The sequence below is a fragment of the Pleurodeles waltl genome, chromosome 3_1 (assembly GCF_031143425.1).
Source record: "Pleurodeles waltl isolate 20211129_DDA chromosome 3_1, aPleWal1.hap1.20221129, whole genome shotgun sequence".
Taxonomy (NCBI): Eukaryota; Metazoa; Chordata; class Amphibia; order Caudata; family Salamandridae; genus Pleurodeles; species Pleurodeles waltl.
Window position 1 is genome coordinate 1,701,528,778 of NC_090440.1, and position 17,140 is coordinate 1,701,545,917.

Sequence of the window (17,140 nt, forward strand, 5' to 3'; positions counted from 1 at the left end):
ACGACTGCTTCGGCAACCGCCAACATAGACAGCCACTTTAACACTCCAACCTCCAAGGCAGTACAAACAAACACCGCGGCGGTAACCGCCAACAGACAGGCGGAGGACAATGTACCACCCACAGAATTACAACAGTCCAATCCGCCACCTTTTCCGGGGCGGATTCACCGCAAACAAAAACACGGCAGAAACAGGACTTGGATGGGGAAACGCTCCCCTCTGCACATCCCACGAGGAACCAGGACGCCATGGAACCAGAACTTCAGATTCTTCCAGCCTTTATCTTCCTGCTCCTCTACCAGGAGCAGGAACGCTGGCGGCAAAGACCATGGTGAGTTCTGCACCTATGACACTCGGGAGGGGGGAGTGAGACACACAAACGCAACACGCAACACTCTCACCCACACCCACACCCACATCAACACACACACTAATACATCATGATACATTACAGTTACACCCCCCAAACCCTCCTGGAATAATGCAAGGACAAAAGGAAATGAGTCGAATGATTGTAATATATTCAAATACATGAATCAAAAATATATACAGATATAAAGATATTCACACTATAAACAAATATATACACCAAGAATACAAGTCCAAGGTATTCCACTATCATAGTCCGTGGACCACTGAGCCCAAAAGGCATTGGCGAGGCCCAAACTCAATACCCGAACAAGACAGAGAGAACACTGCTGGGGCATCAGATAGAAATAAAACAGGCACGTCAGGGGAAAGGGAAGCAGGGATCACCTCAGCCAGATGAGTGCACAACGCCAGATCCACGAGGGGGCACCATGCCCATTGATGTATCCTGGGGAGTACAAAGCCACAGTCTCTCAAGTGTCTCCAGTGGGTGGTTTGCCCACTGTTCAATCCTGGGGAGTGCAAAGCCACAGTCTCTCAAGTCTCTCCAGTGGGTGGTTTGCCCACTGTTCAATCCTGGGGAGTGCTAAGCCACAGTCTCTCAAGTCTCACCAGTGGGTGGGTTGCCCACTGCTTCATCCTGGGGAGTGCAAAGCCCCAGTCTCTCAAGTCTCTCCAGTGGGTGGTTTACCCACTGTTCAATCCTGGGGAGTGCAAAGCCACAGTCTCTCAAGTCTCTCCAGTGGGTGGTTTGCCTACTGTTCAATCCTGGGGAGTGCAAAGCCACAGTCTCTCAAGTCTCTCCAGTGGGTGGGTTGCCCACTGCTTTATCCTGGGGAGTGCAAAGCCACAGTCTCTCAAGTGGATAACATTCTCCACTGGTTTCTGGAGGGGGGCTTTGTGCCCAGAGTGCTTCATCCTGCCAAAGACTGAGGTAGTGGATGTCTTTCTCCACTGGTTCTGGAGGGGGCTTTGTGCCCAGAGTGCTTCATCCTGCCAAGGACTGAGGTAGTGGATGTCAATCTCCACTGGTTCTGGAGGGAGCTTTGTGCCCAGAGTGCTTCATCCTGCCAAGGACTGAGGTAGTGGATGTCTTTCTCCACTGGTTCTGGAGGGGGCTTTGTGCCCAGAATGCCTCATCCTGTGAAGGACAGAGGTAGGGGATGTCAATCTCCACTGGTTCTGGAGGGGGCTCTGTGCCCAGAGTGCTTCATCCTGCCCGTGGCGGCCTCAGTAGCGTCGGAATCATTGGCGCTCACTGGCCTGCGGTGCTGCTGGCAGCGGTGTCCTGGGCAGCGGGGCTGCTGGCGGCGGTGTCCTGAGCAGCGGGGCTGCTGGCGGCGGTGTCTTGGGCAGCGGGGCTGGTGGCGGTCTTGTCAGTCGTGCAGATCTTCCCAGACCTGCCGGTTTTACTGTGCCCCTCCCCCACCTTGGATGGTGGCGCAGCTGTCTCCACACCCCCAACTGTACCCCTGGGAGCGGCTTTGGTAGCTGATTTCTTTCCCCTCTCCCGCTGGGCACTGGCCAGCTTTTTATGCTTTACAGGTGGGGGACTGTCCGTGCTCTGGATCCTTGCCACACTGGCTGCCCTGCTGCCTGGCGCACTCCAGAAGCCGGTTACTGCTGGCACCACTGGTCACGCCGATGTTGTGGCTGAGGTGCTGGGTTGGGACCTGGAGAGTCGGGCCCTAGGAGACTGAAGGGTGGGGGATGTGAGGGAAAGAGGTCAAGGTTGGACAGGAAAAGTTTCTTAGGAACACTGGGACGGGTAGCTGGAGGGGGTTTGGGAGTGGAGGAAGAGGTAGTGGTTGTAGGAGGTGTACATTTGGTGACTTTGGGTGAAGGTGCATAGGCTGGAGGCTGTCGTGAGGTGGATGGCTGTTGGGTGGGAGTGTGGCTGCGTTTGTGTACCTTGGGAGGTGGCCTCACAGACACACTGGGAGAGGACACAGGGGACGTGTGAATGGTAGTGGGGGTGGTGACTGCACATGAGCGGGTGTGGTGGTGGGTGTGCTGGTGATGGACGTAGTGGCTTAGGATTTGGTGCATGCAGGTGTGAGTCGAGACAAGACAGGGAGGGAGGAGGGAGATGAGGAGGAGGAGGAGGGGGACACAGTGGAGGCAGTGGATGTTGGTGTGTCTGCATGTGTCTGATGCTTGAGTGAGTGCCTGTGGGATGTGTGGTGCTAATGTTTGCCAGAGCTTCCCTTGTGTGTTGAGGTGTGTGCGTGCTGGTCTGATGGTGTGCTTGGGATAGGCTGAGGTACAGGGGTTTGGGTCTGGGTGGAGGAAGTTGGAGGGGGAGTCTAGAGACAGGGACAATGGCTGCCATCAGTGCTGAGGCCAGAGTCTGAAAAGCTCGCTGATGGGCTGTCTGACCAGAGTGAATGCCCTCCAGGTATGCATTGGTTTGTTGCAACTGCTTCTAGACACCCTGGATGCCATTCAAAATGGTAGACTGCACAACAGTGAGGGACCTGAGAGGTCAATGGCCTCCTCACTGAGGGCAGCAGGGGTTACAAGGGCAGGGGCTGAGGTCCCTGGGGCAAAGGAGATGCCCACCCTCCTGGGTGAGCGGGCACGGGACACACGCTGAGGGGCTGCTGGGAGGGCGGTGCTGGTAGAGGGGGTGGCGGCTGTACCTGTAGATGCGGGGGGCACAGAAGGGCCCGCCACCGCAAGGGAGCTCCCATCAGAGGAGGAGTCCATATTGCTGGTGTCAGCTCCTGTCCCTGCTGTGGAGCTCCCCTCGCCCTCCGTCCCACTGGTGAATTCAGACTCCGTAGTGTCGCTCTCCAGGGCCATGTAGGATGCAGCTCCCTCCTGCTCCAGTGCCACTGCTCCTCCGCCTGATGATGCTAATGCACACAAGAACAGGGAGACCACAACAAGGGGGGGAGGACAGAAGAAAGACATGTTGAGTGCATGCAATACCGCTACAGTTGGCGGACACTACAGACACAGAAGCCCCCTGCACTACACCGCGCACTTGGAGTTCCCTATTTAATCCCAGGGACATGGGTTACAAGGCTATGCCCGACTGCTGCACACATGGATGTCACAGGAGCCTGACTAGGCATAGTTGGCACTGTACACAGGTAGGGTGGGGTGCCACAGGGCCTGCCTTAAGAAGGGTCCTTGCCTACTAAACTCGCCCTGGCCTAGGGGAACCCACAGCCCACCTCCCCCACCCAGACACCTACAATGCACGCTGAATCAGCAGAATGAAAGTGTACTCACCCCTTTGTGGCTGCTGTGATGCCCTCAAGCGCCCATCCAACTCCGGGTACGCCACCGCCAGGATCCTGAACATCAGGGGGGGTCATGGTGCGACGGGCACCCCTCCCACGTTGGGAGGGCATCCCCAGCTGGGCCTCCGCCGTCTTCTTGCTCCAGCGGCGAATGTCCTCCCATCTTTTCCGGCAGTGGGTGCTCCGTCTGTGGTAGACCCCCAGGGTCCGGACTTCCTTGGCGATGGCACGCCAAATGTCATTCTTCTGGTGGGCGCTGACCTACAGGAATAGTACAGGGGAAAAATAGAAGTTATTACCGTCCACACCATCACAGTCATTGGCCCGCATCCCTACCCTTGCCATGATGCACATGCACTCACCTACGTTTCATGCACGCCTCACTCTCACCCCCCCCTATCTTTCATCCACACCACTCCACACAGGCATTGCCCATACAGCATGCTCACAGTGTACTTACCTGTTTGTCTGGAGGACCGTAGAGTAGCGCGTACTGGGGAGGACCCCATCCACGAGTTTCTCCAACTCCTCCGTGCTGAAGGCAGGGGCCCTTTCCCCAGACACACAAGCCATTGTCTCTTCCAGACTGAGGTCACAGCAGCACTTGCAGTGTAGGTCCTCTCCTGTCGAAGATCAGGTATCAAGTGATTGAACAGAGAGAAAATTGCGGTCACGTCCGCGGCTGTGCGTACCGTCACCGCCGGCGTACAACGTCATTGGCTCCTGGGACCCATAGGGTCCAATGTTAACCAATGCAGGATTGCGCCGCGGTCTTCGACCGTCTACCGCGACAGCATACAATGCCAGCGCAGTTACCTCATATCCCCTTGCTCCACTTTACAGGTCAGGCAGCCGCCATTTCATGGGCCCACAAGGCATTATTTTAGACTGCGTCACACATATCTAGGCCTTGCCTAAACACTCATACAGGCATATGTCGATTTGCTAATATTTTCAGAGTGAGCTGTGTTTACGTACCTCAGAGTTGGTTGACTCTCTGCTCGCTGTTCTCCTCCATAGGCACCGTCCGCTGGGGCATGTGAGGAGATGGCAGCATCCTCCGGTGTACAGAGCGCTGGTGGACCTGTCGACAATGGAGGAGCGACATGTGATCATCACCTACAGATTTGATCGTGCCACAATCCAGGAACTGTGTGCCCAGTTGGAGCCAGACCTGATGTCAGCTATCCGCCATCCCACAGGAATCCCCCCTCAAGTGCGGGTGCTGTCAGTACTCCATTTCCTAGCAAGTGGGTCATTTCAAACTACAGTGGCCATAGCATCAGGGATGTCCCAGCCTATGTTTTCCAATGTGTTGTCCAGAGTGTTGTCTGCCCTGCTGAAACACATGCGGAGCTACATCGTTTTCTATCAGGTGGAGGATTTGCCTACAGTGAAAGGTAACTTCTATGCCCTGGGACATATCCCCAACTTGTCAGACCGCCATACTGGGACACATGTGACCTTGGTCCCCCCCGCAGGAGTGAACAGGTGTACAGAAACCGGAAGAGTTACCATTTGATGAATGTGCAGATGGTGTGTTTGGCAGACCAGTACATCTCCCATGTGAATGCCAAATTCCCTGGCTCAGTGCATGACGCTTACATTCTGAGGAATAGGAGCATCCCTTATGTGATGGGGCAACTCCAGAGGCACCGTGTGTGGCTATTAGGTGAGGACATGGACCCAATACAGTGTGAATAGTTGTCTGGGTCTGGGGATGTCCCTATGAGTTAGTGTGTCTAACAGTTGTCCCTCGACATTTGCAGGTGACTCTGGTTACCCCAACCTGTCATGGCTACTGACCCCAATGAGGAATCCCAGGACAAGGGCAGAGGAACGCTACAATGAGGCCCATGGGCGAACTAGGAGGATTATAGAGTGGACCTCCGGCCTCCTGAAGGCCAGGTTCAGGTGCCTCCATACAACAGGTGGTTCCCTATTCTACTCACCAAAGAAGGTATGCTAGATCATCGTGGCCTGCTGTATGCTTCACAACTTGGCTTTGCGATGACAGGTGCCTTTTCTGCAGGTGGATGGTCCAAATGGGGGTGTTGTGGCAGCTGTGGAGCCTGTGGACAGTGAAGACGAGGAAGCAGAAGAAGAGGTCATAGACAACAGGAGCACTGTGATCCTGCAATACTTCCAGTGAGACACAGGTAAGAAGACAACACTGCCTGCTACATCTTGTTTAATTCTACTACCTCTCATCTGTTTGTCATTTTCACCCAGTGTATGGTCACCGAGTTGTCACTTTCCCTTACGATTTTACAAATGTGGGTCCCACTGTGTGACATCTGCTTTGTTTCCGCATAGACTAGAGCTATGTGACATAGGTATGTTGACATTACATTTGATATAGCATTTTGCCACTGTAATTGCTAATACACAATTTCCAAATCACAGACAGACTCCTGATTGTTTTGTGATTTAAGGGTGTTTATTTAAGTGCTCAATATTGGAGGGTGTTGTAAAATGGTCAGGAGTGATGGTGGAGGAATGTCCATGGCAGAGTCCAGTCTATCAGTCTCACAGGTGCATTGTCCAAAGGGGCATAGGAAGTGGAGCTGGGGCAGTTTAAGTATGGACAGGGTGACAAAGTGGGACAGAAGGATGACAATCAGGGTGGTCTCATTTCTTGGCGGGGGTCTTCGCATTGTTCTCTGTCTTTGTCTTGGATCTCAGGGACCGCTTGCGGGGTGGTTCTCCATCTGCAGGGGGTGGGGGGCTGGTGTGGTGGTCCTGTGGCGGTACCTCTTGTCCACTAGCGCCGGCAGAGGTGGTGGGCAGTTCATCGTCCAGGCTAGTGTCAGGGGCCCCTTGTTGTGCCATAGTGTCCCTCCTGGTGTTCACGAGTTCCTTCAACACCCCTACAATGGTGCCCAGGGTGGAATTGATGGATTTGAGTTCCTCCCTGAACCCCAAATACTGTTCCTCCTGCAGCTGCTGGGTCTCCTGAAACTTGGCCAGTACCGTTGCCATCGTCTCCTGGGAATGGTGGTAGGCTCCCATGATGTTGGAGAGGGCCTCATGGAGAGTGGGTTCCCTGGGCCTATCCTCCCCCTGTCGCACAGCAGCCCTCCCAGTTCCCCTGTGTTCCTGTGCCTCTGTCCCCTGAACCGTGTGCCCACTACCACTGCCCCCAGGTCCCTGGTGTTGTTGGGGTGGTGGGTTAGCCTGGGTTCCCTGTGGAGGTGGACACACTGCTGATTGACGTGTCCTGGGACAGAGGTATGGGCCCGCTGGGTGGGTGCTGTGCTGGTGTTTCCAGAGGGGGGAAGCTCTGTAGTGGCTTGTGCCAGTGTGAGGGGAACCGACTGTCCTGAGGTCCCAGATGGGCCGGGCTGGTCATCTTGATCCAGTTGGACAGAGCTGCTGTCATCACTGTGGGCCTCTTCTGTGGGTGGAGTGGACATATCTGGGCCCTCCTGTCCGGTGACATTGGGTAGGGATCCTGCAGGGGTGTAAAGGTATGATTATTGCATCTGTGTGTGCCATGGTGGTCAATGGGTGGGTGACCCTGTACCCCAGTGCTTGCATTCCTGTGAAGGACCTTGTGTGATGATGGTTTAGGGGTGTGTATGGGTATGTGCAGTGGCCATGCTTTGGTGATGGATGTCCATGCTTTGTTGTTGCATGCAGGGCTTGGATTTGGGATGCGTGGTTTGTGATATTGGGACATCTGTGAGGAGCTGGAGTGATGGGGGTGAGGGCGAGGGTGTTGGTATGTGATGGCATGCAGGTGGGGGGTGAAAGTAGTTAAAGATTTGACTTACCAGAGTCCATTCCTCCAGCTACTCCTGCGAGGCCCTCAGGATGCAGTATAGCCAAGACCTGCTCCTCCCATGTTGTTAGTTGTGGGGGGAGGAGGTGGGAGTCCGCCGTCAGTCCTCTGAACCGCGATGTGGTGTCTTGAGACCACGGAACGCACCTTCCCCCGTAGGTCGTTCCACCTCTTCCTGATGTCATCCCTAGTTCTTGGGTGCTGTCCCACTGCATTGACCCTGTCCACGATTCTTCGCCATAGCTCCATCTTCCTAGCTATTTTGGTGTGCTGCACCTGTGATCCGAATAGCTGTGGCTCTACCCGGATGATTTCCTCCACCATGACCCTGAGCTCCTCCTCAGAGAACCTGGGGTGTCTTTGCTTTGCCATGGGGTGGTGTGGGTGATGTGTGGGGTGGTGTATGTTGTGATGTGTGGGGTGGTATTTAGAGGTGTGTTGCGTGAGGTGCTTGGATGTTGTGTGCGTGATGGTGTTGAGTGCCTGTGAATGCTAGTGTTGTTTCTGGTGGCGTCTCTCTCTGGCCTTCAGTCACAATTGTGGTCTTAAGGGTTTGTGGGTGATGTGGGTGTGTGTTTTATATTGTATTGGATGTGTGGGAGTGGTGTGTGTATGTGTATCAGGTGTGTGTATTTGGTGTGTACCGCTAATGGAATACCGCGGTTGAAAGACCGCCGCGTGGATTCGTGGGTCATGATAGTGTGGGCGTATTTCTGTTGGCGTGACGGTATCGTTTTTGTTATCGCCAGTTTATCACTGACCTTTGGTGTGGTGGACTTGTGTGGGTGTCTGGATTTTGGTGGATTCCGGGCTGTGGGTCATAATTACCGTGGCGGAATTCTGCGGCAGCGGCAGTGGTAAGCGGCTTTTACCGCCAATGTTGTAATGATCCCCTAAATCTAAAGAGATAGGGCCTGATTACGAGTATGGCGGTCTGACCGCTGTATCCCTGGTGGTCTGACCACCAGATTATGATGCTAGTGGTCGGACCACCACAACGCAACCGCCACCACCAGGATACGATATCTTGATGGATTGGCAGCAGTGAAAGTCGTGGTCAGCAACAGCGGTGACGAGTTCAGCACTGTTGTGCTGATCACGACTTTCCTTTCCACTCTCTGAGAGCCGAGGCCAATGCCATTGTACTGTTTCCACCGGTCAGCCCAGCTGAAATATCGTAATACAGTGGTGGGGAGGGCGGCGGCCTCTCCACTACCGTATTAGAGTTCTGGCCATCTGTCCACAGAACTCATAATTAGACCCTTAGTGTGGACCCTAACAAGACACCACGGCCCTCACTATGACAATGGCGGTAAAAAACGCCTACTGCTGCTGTGACGGCCGCCAAACTACCCTCACTGCGGCTACCATCTGTCTGCCATATTATGATCACTGCCGGACTTCCGCCACAAGGAGGGCGGAAATCCATCAGTGATCATACTGGCAGACGGTGGTAAGCTGGCGCTGCTACCACCAGCACTGCCACATCAGTTGAACGCCGCCAGCCGTATCATGACCTGTGATACAGCCTGGCGGTGTTCTGCTGCCGGGCGCTGCTGGCGGTAGCAGCGCCCCTTCCCGTTCTCTGCCAGAAGACCACCTCGACAAAGGTAAGTCAGGCTTCCGACACAGGAGGGGGTGGGGGATGTTGTGTGTGTGTGTGTGTGTGTCTGGTTGTGTGCATGAATGTGTGAGTGTGTGTGTGAATGCGTCTGTGTGTGTTGTGTTTGTTTGCATAGTTGTATGCGTGTGAATGAATGCGTGTAAGAATGGTGAAGTGAGTGTGTGTTTGCATGTCAGTGTGATTGTGTGTAAGAATGTGTGTGAGCATGTCTGGAAGTATGCATGTATGAATGCAGGTATGCCAGTGTGTGTATGAATGTGTGTATGCCAGTGTGAGTGATTGGTTGTATGCGTGGTGCGCGTCTGTGGGTGTGTGCGTGTATGGGCAGTGGGGGTGTGAGGATTGGAGGGGGTGTGGGGGGTGAGGATCGGAGGGGTGGGGGAGTTTGGATAGAGGGGGAGTGGGTGGTGTCAGGTGCGTGTTGGGGGTGGGGGAGCCATCTACCGGTGTCAGGGAAGGAATTCTCTGTCACCGGTAGGGCCTACCACCATGGTTTTCATGGCATTGCTAACGGGTAGGCAGGCTCATAATGCCGCCGCCGGTACTATGCCGGTCGCCGGGCTGGAGATTGACATCTCTGGCCCGGTGGCTGACACCGCCATGGCGGTATGAGTGGAGAAGTGGCAGGCGGCTGCAGCCAACCCGCCATTCTCATAATGTGGCGTATGTACCGCCAGCCTGTTGGTGGTACTACCGCCACATTTCCACTCACCGCCGGGTTCATAATGACCCCCCATATTCTAAATTACCTTCGACACATACATCAGTTCTGGTAATGCATGGTATTCCATTTGCTGGGCAGGGATCAAGGTTGATTTTTTTAGATTGATCACAAAACCCAGATTTTGCAACAAGAATACTGTCCACAACACATGTTTTAGCAGAAGAGCTTGGTTTTGTGCTAAAAGAATCATATAATCGTGTTAAATGATCATGGAAATCCCTCTCCCTTGCAGATGTTCCACCACTGGTTTCAGATGTTTGGTGAAAACCCAAAGGGCTGATGAAAGGCCAAACGGGAGAGTCAGATATTCGTACCATTTGTCTCTCCACCAGAATTGCAGGAACTTTCAATGGGAAGCAGCAATAGGGTTTGTCAAATACGCGTCCTTGAGCTCGAGGTTGGTCATCTAATCTCTCTCCTGAATTAGATCTCTCAACAAATGGATACCTTCCATCTTGAAATGACGGTAAACTACAAAGGGTTTGAAATTTCGGAGGTTGAGGACCAACCGCTCACTGCATCCCTTCTTCAGCACTATCCGATTGCTGCAGAATCCGTTTGGATGATGGGAGGTGAGGGCGATAGCTCGCTTTGCTAACAATTCTTGAATTTCGCAGCCGATGAATGAGCTGTCTTGTAGGGAAAAAAGAGAGGAGAAGGGAGATTTGGTTTGAAAGGGACAGCAGTTAACTCTACGGCGTAACCCTGAACTGTGTTTGTTTAACACCCAGACATCTTAGGAAATGTTGACCCAATTGTGAATGAAGTGCTTGAGCCTGCCCACAAAAGGAGGAGAAGGATTCATTACCTGCGGGGGAATTTTCAATGGCTCAATAAACACTGCCAGAGCCCCGGAAGTTGCAGCCTCATGCACCTCTAGCTCTGGATGGGTAGAAGCCTGCTTATGATGAATCTTGAATATTGCCTCTACGCCTAGAATAGGATCCTATTTGTTGAAAGCCCAGGCTGGTTGGTCGTCCTCGAAAACAACCGTCCCTTCCAAAAAGGGGGTTGGACATATGCTTGATGGAGGATTGTGACTTGTCAAGCGAAGTAAAAGTACTCACAAATTTAGCAATGTCTTTTATGAAGCGATCACCAAATAACTGTCCCTCTGCTAGGGGACCTGCTTCAGCAGCCGCCAAATCAACAAGTTGAGGATCAATGCGAAGTAGGACAGATTTACTCCTTTCGGAGGCCATGGCACAGTTCGTATTGCCCATGAAACAGATGGCTCGTTGTGTCTAATCGGCCAGCACCTAAGGGTGAATGGATGCACCAGTTTCCTTTGCTTGAAGAGCCAGTTCTGGGATCTTGGCAGGTGGACCAGAAACATCCAGGAGCTTGTCCTGACAAGCTTGCAGGGCCCTATCAATACCCTTCTTAGGGTCTTTGTTGTATTTCTTTAGGAAAGTCACCATGATGGCATCAATTTCAGGGGTGACAGCAACCTTATGAGGTAGATCAGGATGGGGGCATTCATATTTTAATCTGGATGTCACCTCTTTCACGAATCCTTTCCTGATATGCAATTGTATATATTCAGCCGGGGCCGGAGCCCAATCAGAGGAACAGGGATGAATAATATCAAAGAGTTCAAAGGTGAAAGGGGAAGGAATGGGGGGGGATGTTTGCATTTTGTGGATCATTTATGAGTCTTGGGGGATTCCTGAGAAGAATCAGAAGAATTGGACTCAGACTTTAAAGGAGGGATTGAAACTAGAGAGATAGGCTTTTTAGGGGCAGCATCCACTGCATACGTATGTTCAGGGAGCTGAGGCTGGGACAATTTGGCCAGGATTCTAGCATGGGGCCATGACTGGAAGAAAAATCCCTAGGGGGACGAGGAGATAACAGGCCCAGGAACCTCATCTAGAAGTTTGGATGAAGGCTGAAGGGCTGAAGAAAATGCCTTATCCAGAGATTTTTGAACAGAGGAGTCAATTACTTGTTCCATGCAGAGCCCAAAATAATAATCTTCATCTTTATATGGGCAATAGAGTTCAAGGCCCTATTCATAGGACTCATAGTCCGACATACTGCTGATAAAGACGCAATCTATAGTCCCAGAAGAAAGCAAGGGTCCTCTAAATTGAAACAAAATGCCTCAGGACGCAGGAGATAAAAACAGAGAGACCCAGTACAATTATTGCAGCCCCAGCCTTCGTTAGGTCTGGTACTTCAAAGAAGTGCAGATAGCACAGGCAGAAGTAAAAGTTCCAAAAATTATTAAATAATCACTAGGGATTAATTTACATGCTCTTTATCTGCAGATATCCAGGTCCAGAACAATGTTCTGTTAGACTGGAAATCCGCCCATTATGGCAGCCCGGGGAAGGCAACCTTCTGTAGGAAGTGCGGACATCTGAGCGCGATGAGCATCACAGATGCTCCTGCCACACACAGCTCAAGCGCGTAGCCCATTTGGTCTACGTTACGTGTCTTTGTTAGAAACTGTAACGGGTCTGAAGGAGGCCCGACCACGCACAGTTGGAGGACGGAGATACAGGGCTGGGGAAGCCTGAACTGAGAGACAAGGAGGGGAGGTGCTGGGGAAGCGGATTGCGAGACGAATTGACAAAAATATAGGAAATATATATAATCAATAGATAGGCACAATACCCACCTACAGTAACTAAACAGTCTTGACCCAAGGAATCGGGGGACAGAAGCAGTGCATCGCTGCTCAACAAACAACTCAGCAATATAAATCTAGTACAGAAAATACACGTACACTGATATGAACAAAATAGAGAGGCACTTATCTTGACTGCGGAGCAGTGAAAAAAGAGGGAGTCAGATGGTGCCTCTCTATTTTGTGGTGCTCCTATTGGTGGGTTATGTGAGAGGAGTGATTCAAAGCCTCTGGTTTATAGTGTGTTTCTGTTTTTACTGTTTTTCTATTGGCTGCTGTTTTGGAGTAGTAAAGATTGAGAAGGATAATTGGAGCATCCGGTCCTGACATAGAATTAGTTGATGAATCTCAGTGACAACTGTTATAGAGCAGTCATTGCCTAGCTCTTGGACGATCCTGTGAAGCTTTGTACCAGATACAATGTAACACAAATATCTCGAACGTTTATCACTATGATTGTCAAGCCACAGACATTAACTTTACAAAACACAGGAATATCTATTGAATACACACTAAGGTGAGAGCTAAGTGGATCGCTACAAAGTAACCCAGGTAATTCTTGCACTACCTTTCCATGAATATACTCCTAAACAGCAACCACACCAAGTTAGGGGTTTCGCCTCTCATTGATATGTATGGGCTTAGTTATTTTACGGTGACATTTGCTCCACAGAAGCCATAACCTTGAAGTCTTGCTGCTGTAACTCTGCAATCAGTGATATAAACCAAGGCACTCTGAAATATTGAAAATGTCCCTGAGTCGCCTGAGGAACTCGGTTGGGCAATAATGGAATAAAAAAAAAGGTGTGTGAAATTCACACAGTTTGAATTTGTGTAATGATATTTGTGGAAATTATGTAAGATGATGCATAACTGTGAAATGCAAAATAGGCATTTGGAGTTATATTTTAAAGCAAAGTGGATGAGAGAATGAGAGAATGCATTTTTGTACGTAAAAATATTGCAGAAAACACAAGCGCCACAAACCACAGCTCCCAGCATTCTTGCAGTTTGCATTGTTTCTGTATGTTCGTGCAAAATTTTTGTCAGGGCGTAAAAGCACAATTTCAGAAATATTTGATTACAAGCACAATGAAGCATTACAAAAATTATGTGAGATTACGCTGGTATAACAGAAGTTTTGCTGGGTCCTACAGGTAAAGCAGTTCCAAATTTCGGTTGCAGACTGTCATTTCTGGTAATGTATGGGCACCCTGTCACATAACAACTAGCGTTATGTACCACAGTAAGGTAAAATGGCACCTAAATTTGATTCCTGGTGGTCGATGTTGAGTTAGGCAGCAACTGGAAATGTTCTGTTCTGCTTTTTTGACTTTTGCTCTTTGGGACCAAGAGCCGCCTAGGAAGCAAGGGTTCTTGTTTGCTGGACCTGTATCAGGGAAAGCATTTAAGACCTGGGATCACTAGGAACCGATACTAATTGGATATTCTCATACAGTGGATTGCAGTGTCAGCCCAAGGGATGGAGATCTGTCAACAGACCCTGCTTGATAAACACGTACAAAAAGAACTTGCACTGAAGATGTGGCCCAGGGAGGTGTTGTTGCCAGGAGAGTGTTACTAGCACAAATTGCCACACAGGTCAAGAGGCCCAGTTGATGCAATAGCACAGGTGACTGCATGAGGTTGGTGTATGACCCTTACGTGAAGAAGTTTGGTTTGGCCGTGCCTACGAGAGTCAGATAAGACTCAGCGTGAGACATAGCTCCTCAGTTCTCCTTCAAGGTTCAGGGCAGGGGGCTGGCTGTGCCTTCTATTCTGAGGCTCCTGCAGACTTGTTTGGAGGTCCGCAGAGAAGCAAAGAGAAAAGGCATGTGCAGTGGTAAAGCAGGAATGCTTTGCCAATCTCTTCCTCCACTTCTTAGCCTTTACGAGGTCCTCTTGGGTCCTTAAGAGGTTCAAGTACTCTCTCTAGACACCTAGGGGCATATATACAAGCCACTAGCACCACCTTGCATCGCCCTAGTGTTATTTCTTTTACACGAAGGAGGCCTTTCTTCCATGCCATATTTACAAAGTGGCGCAATGCTTGCTGCACTAGTGTCAACATTTTTGATACCAGTGCAGCAAAGCACCACAATAGCATCAAAAATGTTGATGCAATTGTCCTACCATCCGCCATAGTACGCGGTATTGTAAATATGGTGCAACCATAGGGTCGTTACGTGGGGTAGGGGCGATGTGCCACTTTCTTGTAAATAAGCCCCCACGTACCTGAACACAGTGTGTGCTTGTGAAGGGGCCACTGTTTCCAATCAGGAAATAACATTGTTTGATTTTCAAAGTTTCTGTATGCTTAAGGTTGATAGCCTTTACCGTCAAACTGGAGGGAACTTGATTTGAGATGTATACCCCAGAGAAACACTACGCCAATTCTGGACATAGTTGGTGTCAGAAATATCCAATGGGAAAGGGTTGGCTGCATTTGACTCTGTTACGTCCATTTGAATCATAGCCTTGCATCCCTCCTTCAACTTGTTAACAGCATTTTTTACACATTGAAGGCTTAATGACAAGATGCCGTGGATTTGGAGGAATGGGTGCACTGGTGAACTATAGCCGAGCTTCCACCCCTCCAAACTCTAAAATAGCCCCCTCAAAATATGTAATGCTATCTTGAAGTAATATTTAAATGTCACAAGATTGCTCCCATGTTATGAGACATTTTGTGGAGTCAGTATCTTTCATAGGGTTTCACTCCACCTAATGTTGCATTCACTTAAGGAGCCAGCATGATGTGGAGGTAAATTGATGTGATAATGGTGGCTGGTTTCTCCACATGGTCTGCTTAAAATATGTATGCTCAAGCTGGGTTTTGGACTCTTTATGCTCAGATGGAAATTCACCCTAAGGAAGATGAACTGAATGTGGTTTCAGAGCCCCCAAGGATAATCACCTCTCTTAATGAAATACATATTTAAGTAGGTGGTTGCCATTATCGTTGTCAATGTTTATTGTTTAGTTAATAAAAAACATAAAAAAATTATATACAGATCGCTACGGGCAAAGCGTCAATCTAAGACCACCTGTTACAAACAGTAAATGTAATCATGCTACACAGAAAATTATTTCTAAAATTCAGAATGCACGGCAAGCACCCCAAGGTTTAAAACTAGACATGATAAAATCTTTTAGGGTGCGAAGCGCTAAAATGCACAAAATACATCCTATAGGCTAAATGATTAAGATGCGTTTATACCAGATAATGGTTTGTACATGACTAAATGTTGAAAAATGCTACATATGATTAGTGTCCTGTGGACCGTGCAATCTAAGCATTCCAAGCGACTGAAGGCCTGATTACGACTTTGGTGGTCGGACTGCCATACCGCCATGGCAGCGGTCCGAGAAAGCTCAATTCCCAGGCTGTCCCATGCCTGCCATATTCCTATGTTCCCGACATGCCAGTGGGCTATGCTGGGGCAGGGTACCAATGGAGTAGAGGGGCATAGAGGGTGCCAATGGAGTAGAGGGGCATTGAGGGTACCAACGGAGTAGAAGGGCGCTGAAGAAAAAACAGGTAAGTACAATATGTACACATCCGGAAACACGTCTATATGTTGTGTAAGTGTAGTACAGTGTATGTAGACATGTTTAATGTGTGTGTTGCTGCATGTTCAAGTTTACAGACTGTTTGCATGCATAACATAGAAGAAGTGACGGTGTCTCCTACCTTCTATTCCAGGGACAATGGGGGTGCAGAGCATTGTGGCCAGGTGGCAGCAGCACAGGAGGGACATGGACACACACATGCTGCAGTTGAACCCTGAAAAAAAGGTGAGTTTTCACCCCTTTTCTTCCCTTTCTGCTGACCTTTGCATGGGAGCCACATTGCCAGGGAAAGCTCAGCAGAAAGGCAGGTCGTGATCCGGATGGCGGTGGCCTCAGCGGTACAGCCTCCTGTGGCTGCCGCGTACTGGACTGCCATGAAGGCGCTAGCAGGAGTCTTGGCAGTGGAGACAGTCCAGGAGCAGGCTTTCCGACAGCATCGTAAACTGGTGGTCGGACCGCCAAACTGGCAGCAGTCAGACCGTCGCCACCGGCATGGCGGTCACAAGACCGCCAAACTTGTAATCTGGCCCTGAGTGCTAAGTTTTTGCATGTACTTAATAGGCTTCGGGTAAGTAGTTTGATGTCGAAGATGAGCTCTAAGTGCGTTGACATATTTGTTGCACCTTGTTAGAGAACTTACATCAGATTGGGAAAAACATATTGAGGAGGCCTCATGACAAGTGTGAGCCCCCTTCGTCTGAAGAATTGGTTTCAGAAAGAACCTCCTAGCAGCATCGAGAGTGGGGCAGCAGCACAGGATATGCAACCAAGATTTGTTCCTAAACTGACATAGGCCCTCATTACGATCTTGGCGGTTTGGCCCGCCATGCCGGCAGTGCCGGGTGAAGCCGCCAGCTGGCATGGCCAGCAACAGCCCTCACCCTCCGCCAGGCTCCCCCCGGCGGGTGGAAACAATGTTTCCGCCCGCCGGCCCACAGAAATGTTCATTATTTGGCCGGCGGGGTTCCGGGGTCGCTGGCGGTCAGTGTTTTGACCGCCAGCATGAACACGGCAGTTGTTTCCGCCGTGTTCATAATGACCACCATAGTCTGCAAACAACCCTCTTCCCTGGAGTGGGCCATGCTGAGTTGAAGTCTACCACTGGTCGGCCTAGCAGTCACATGTGCATAATATCTCTACGTGCTCAACAGTTTATGGGCTCTGAAAGGTATGGCTGGTG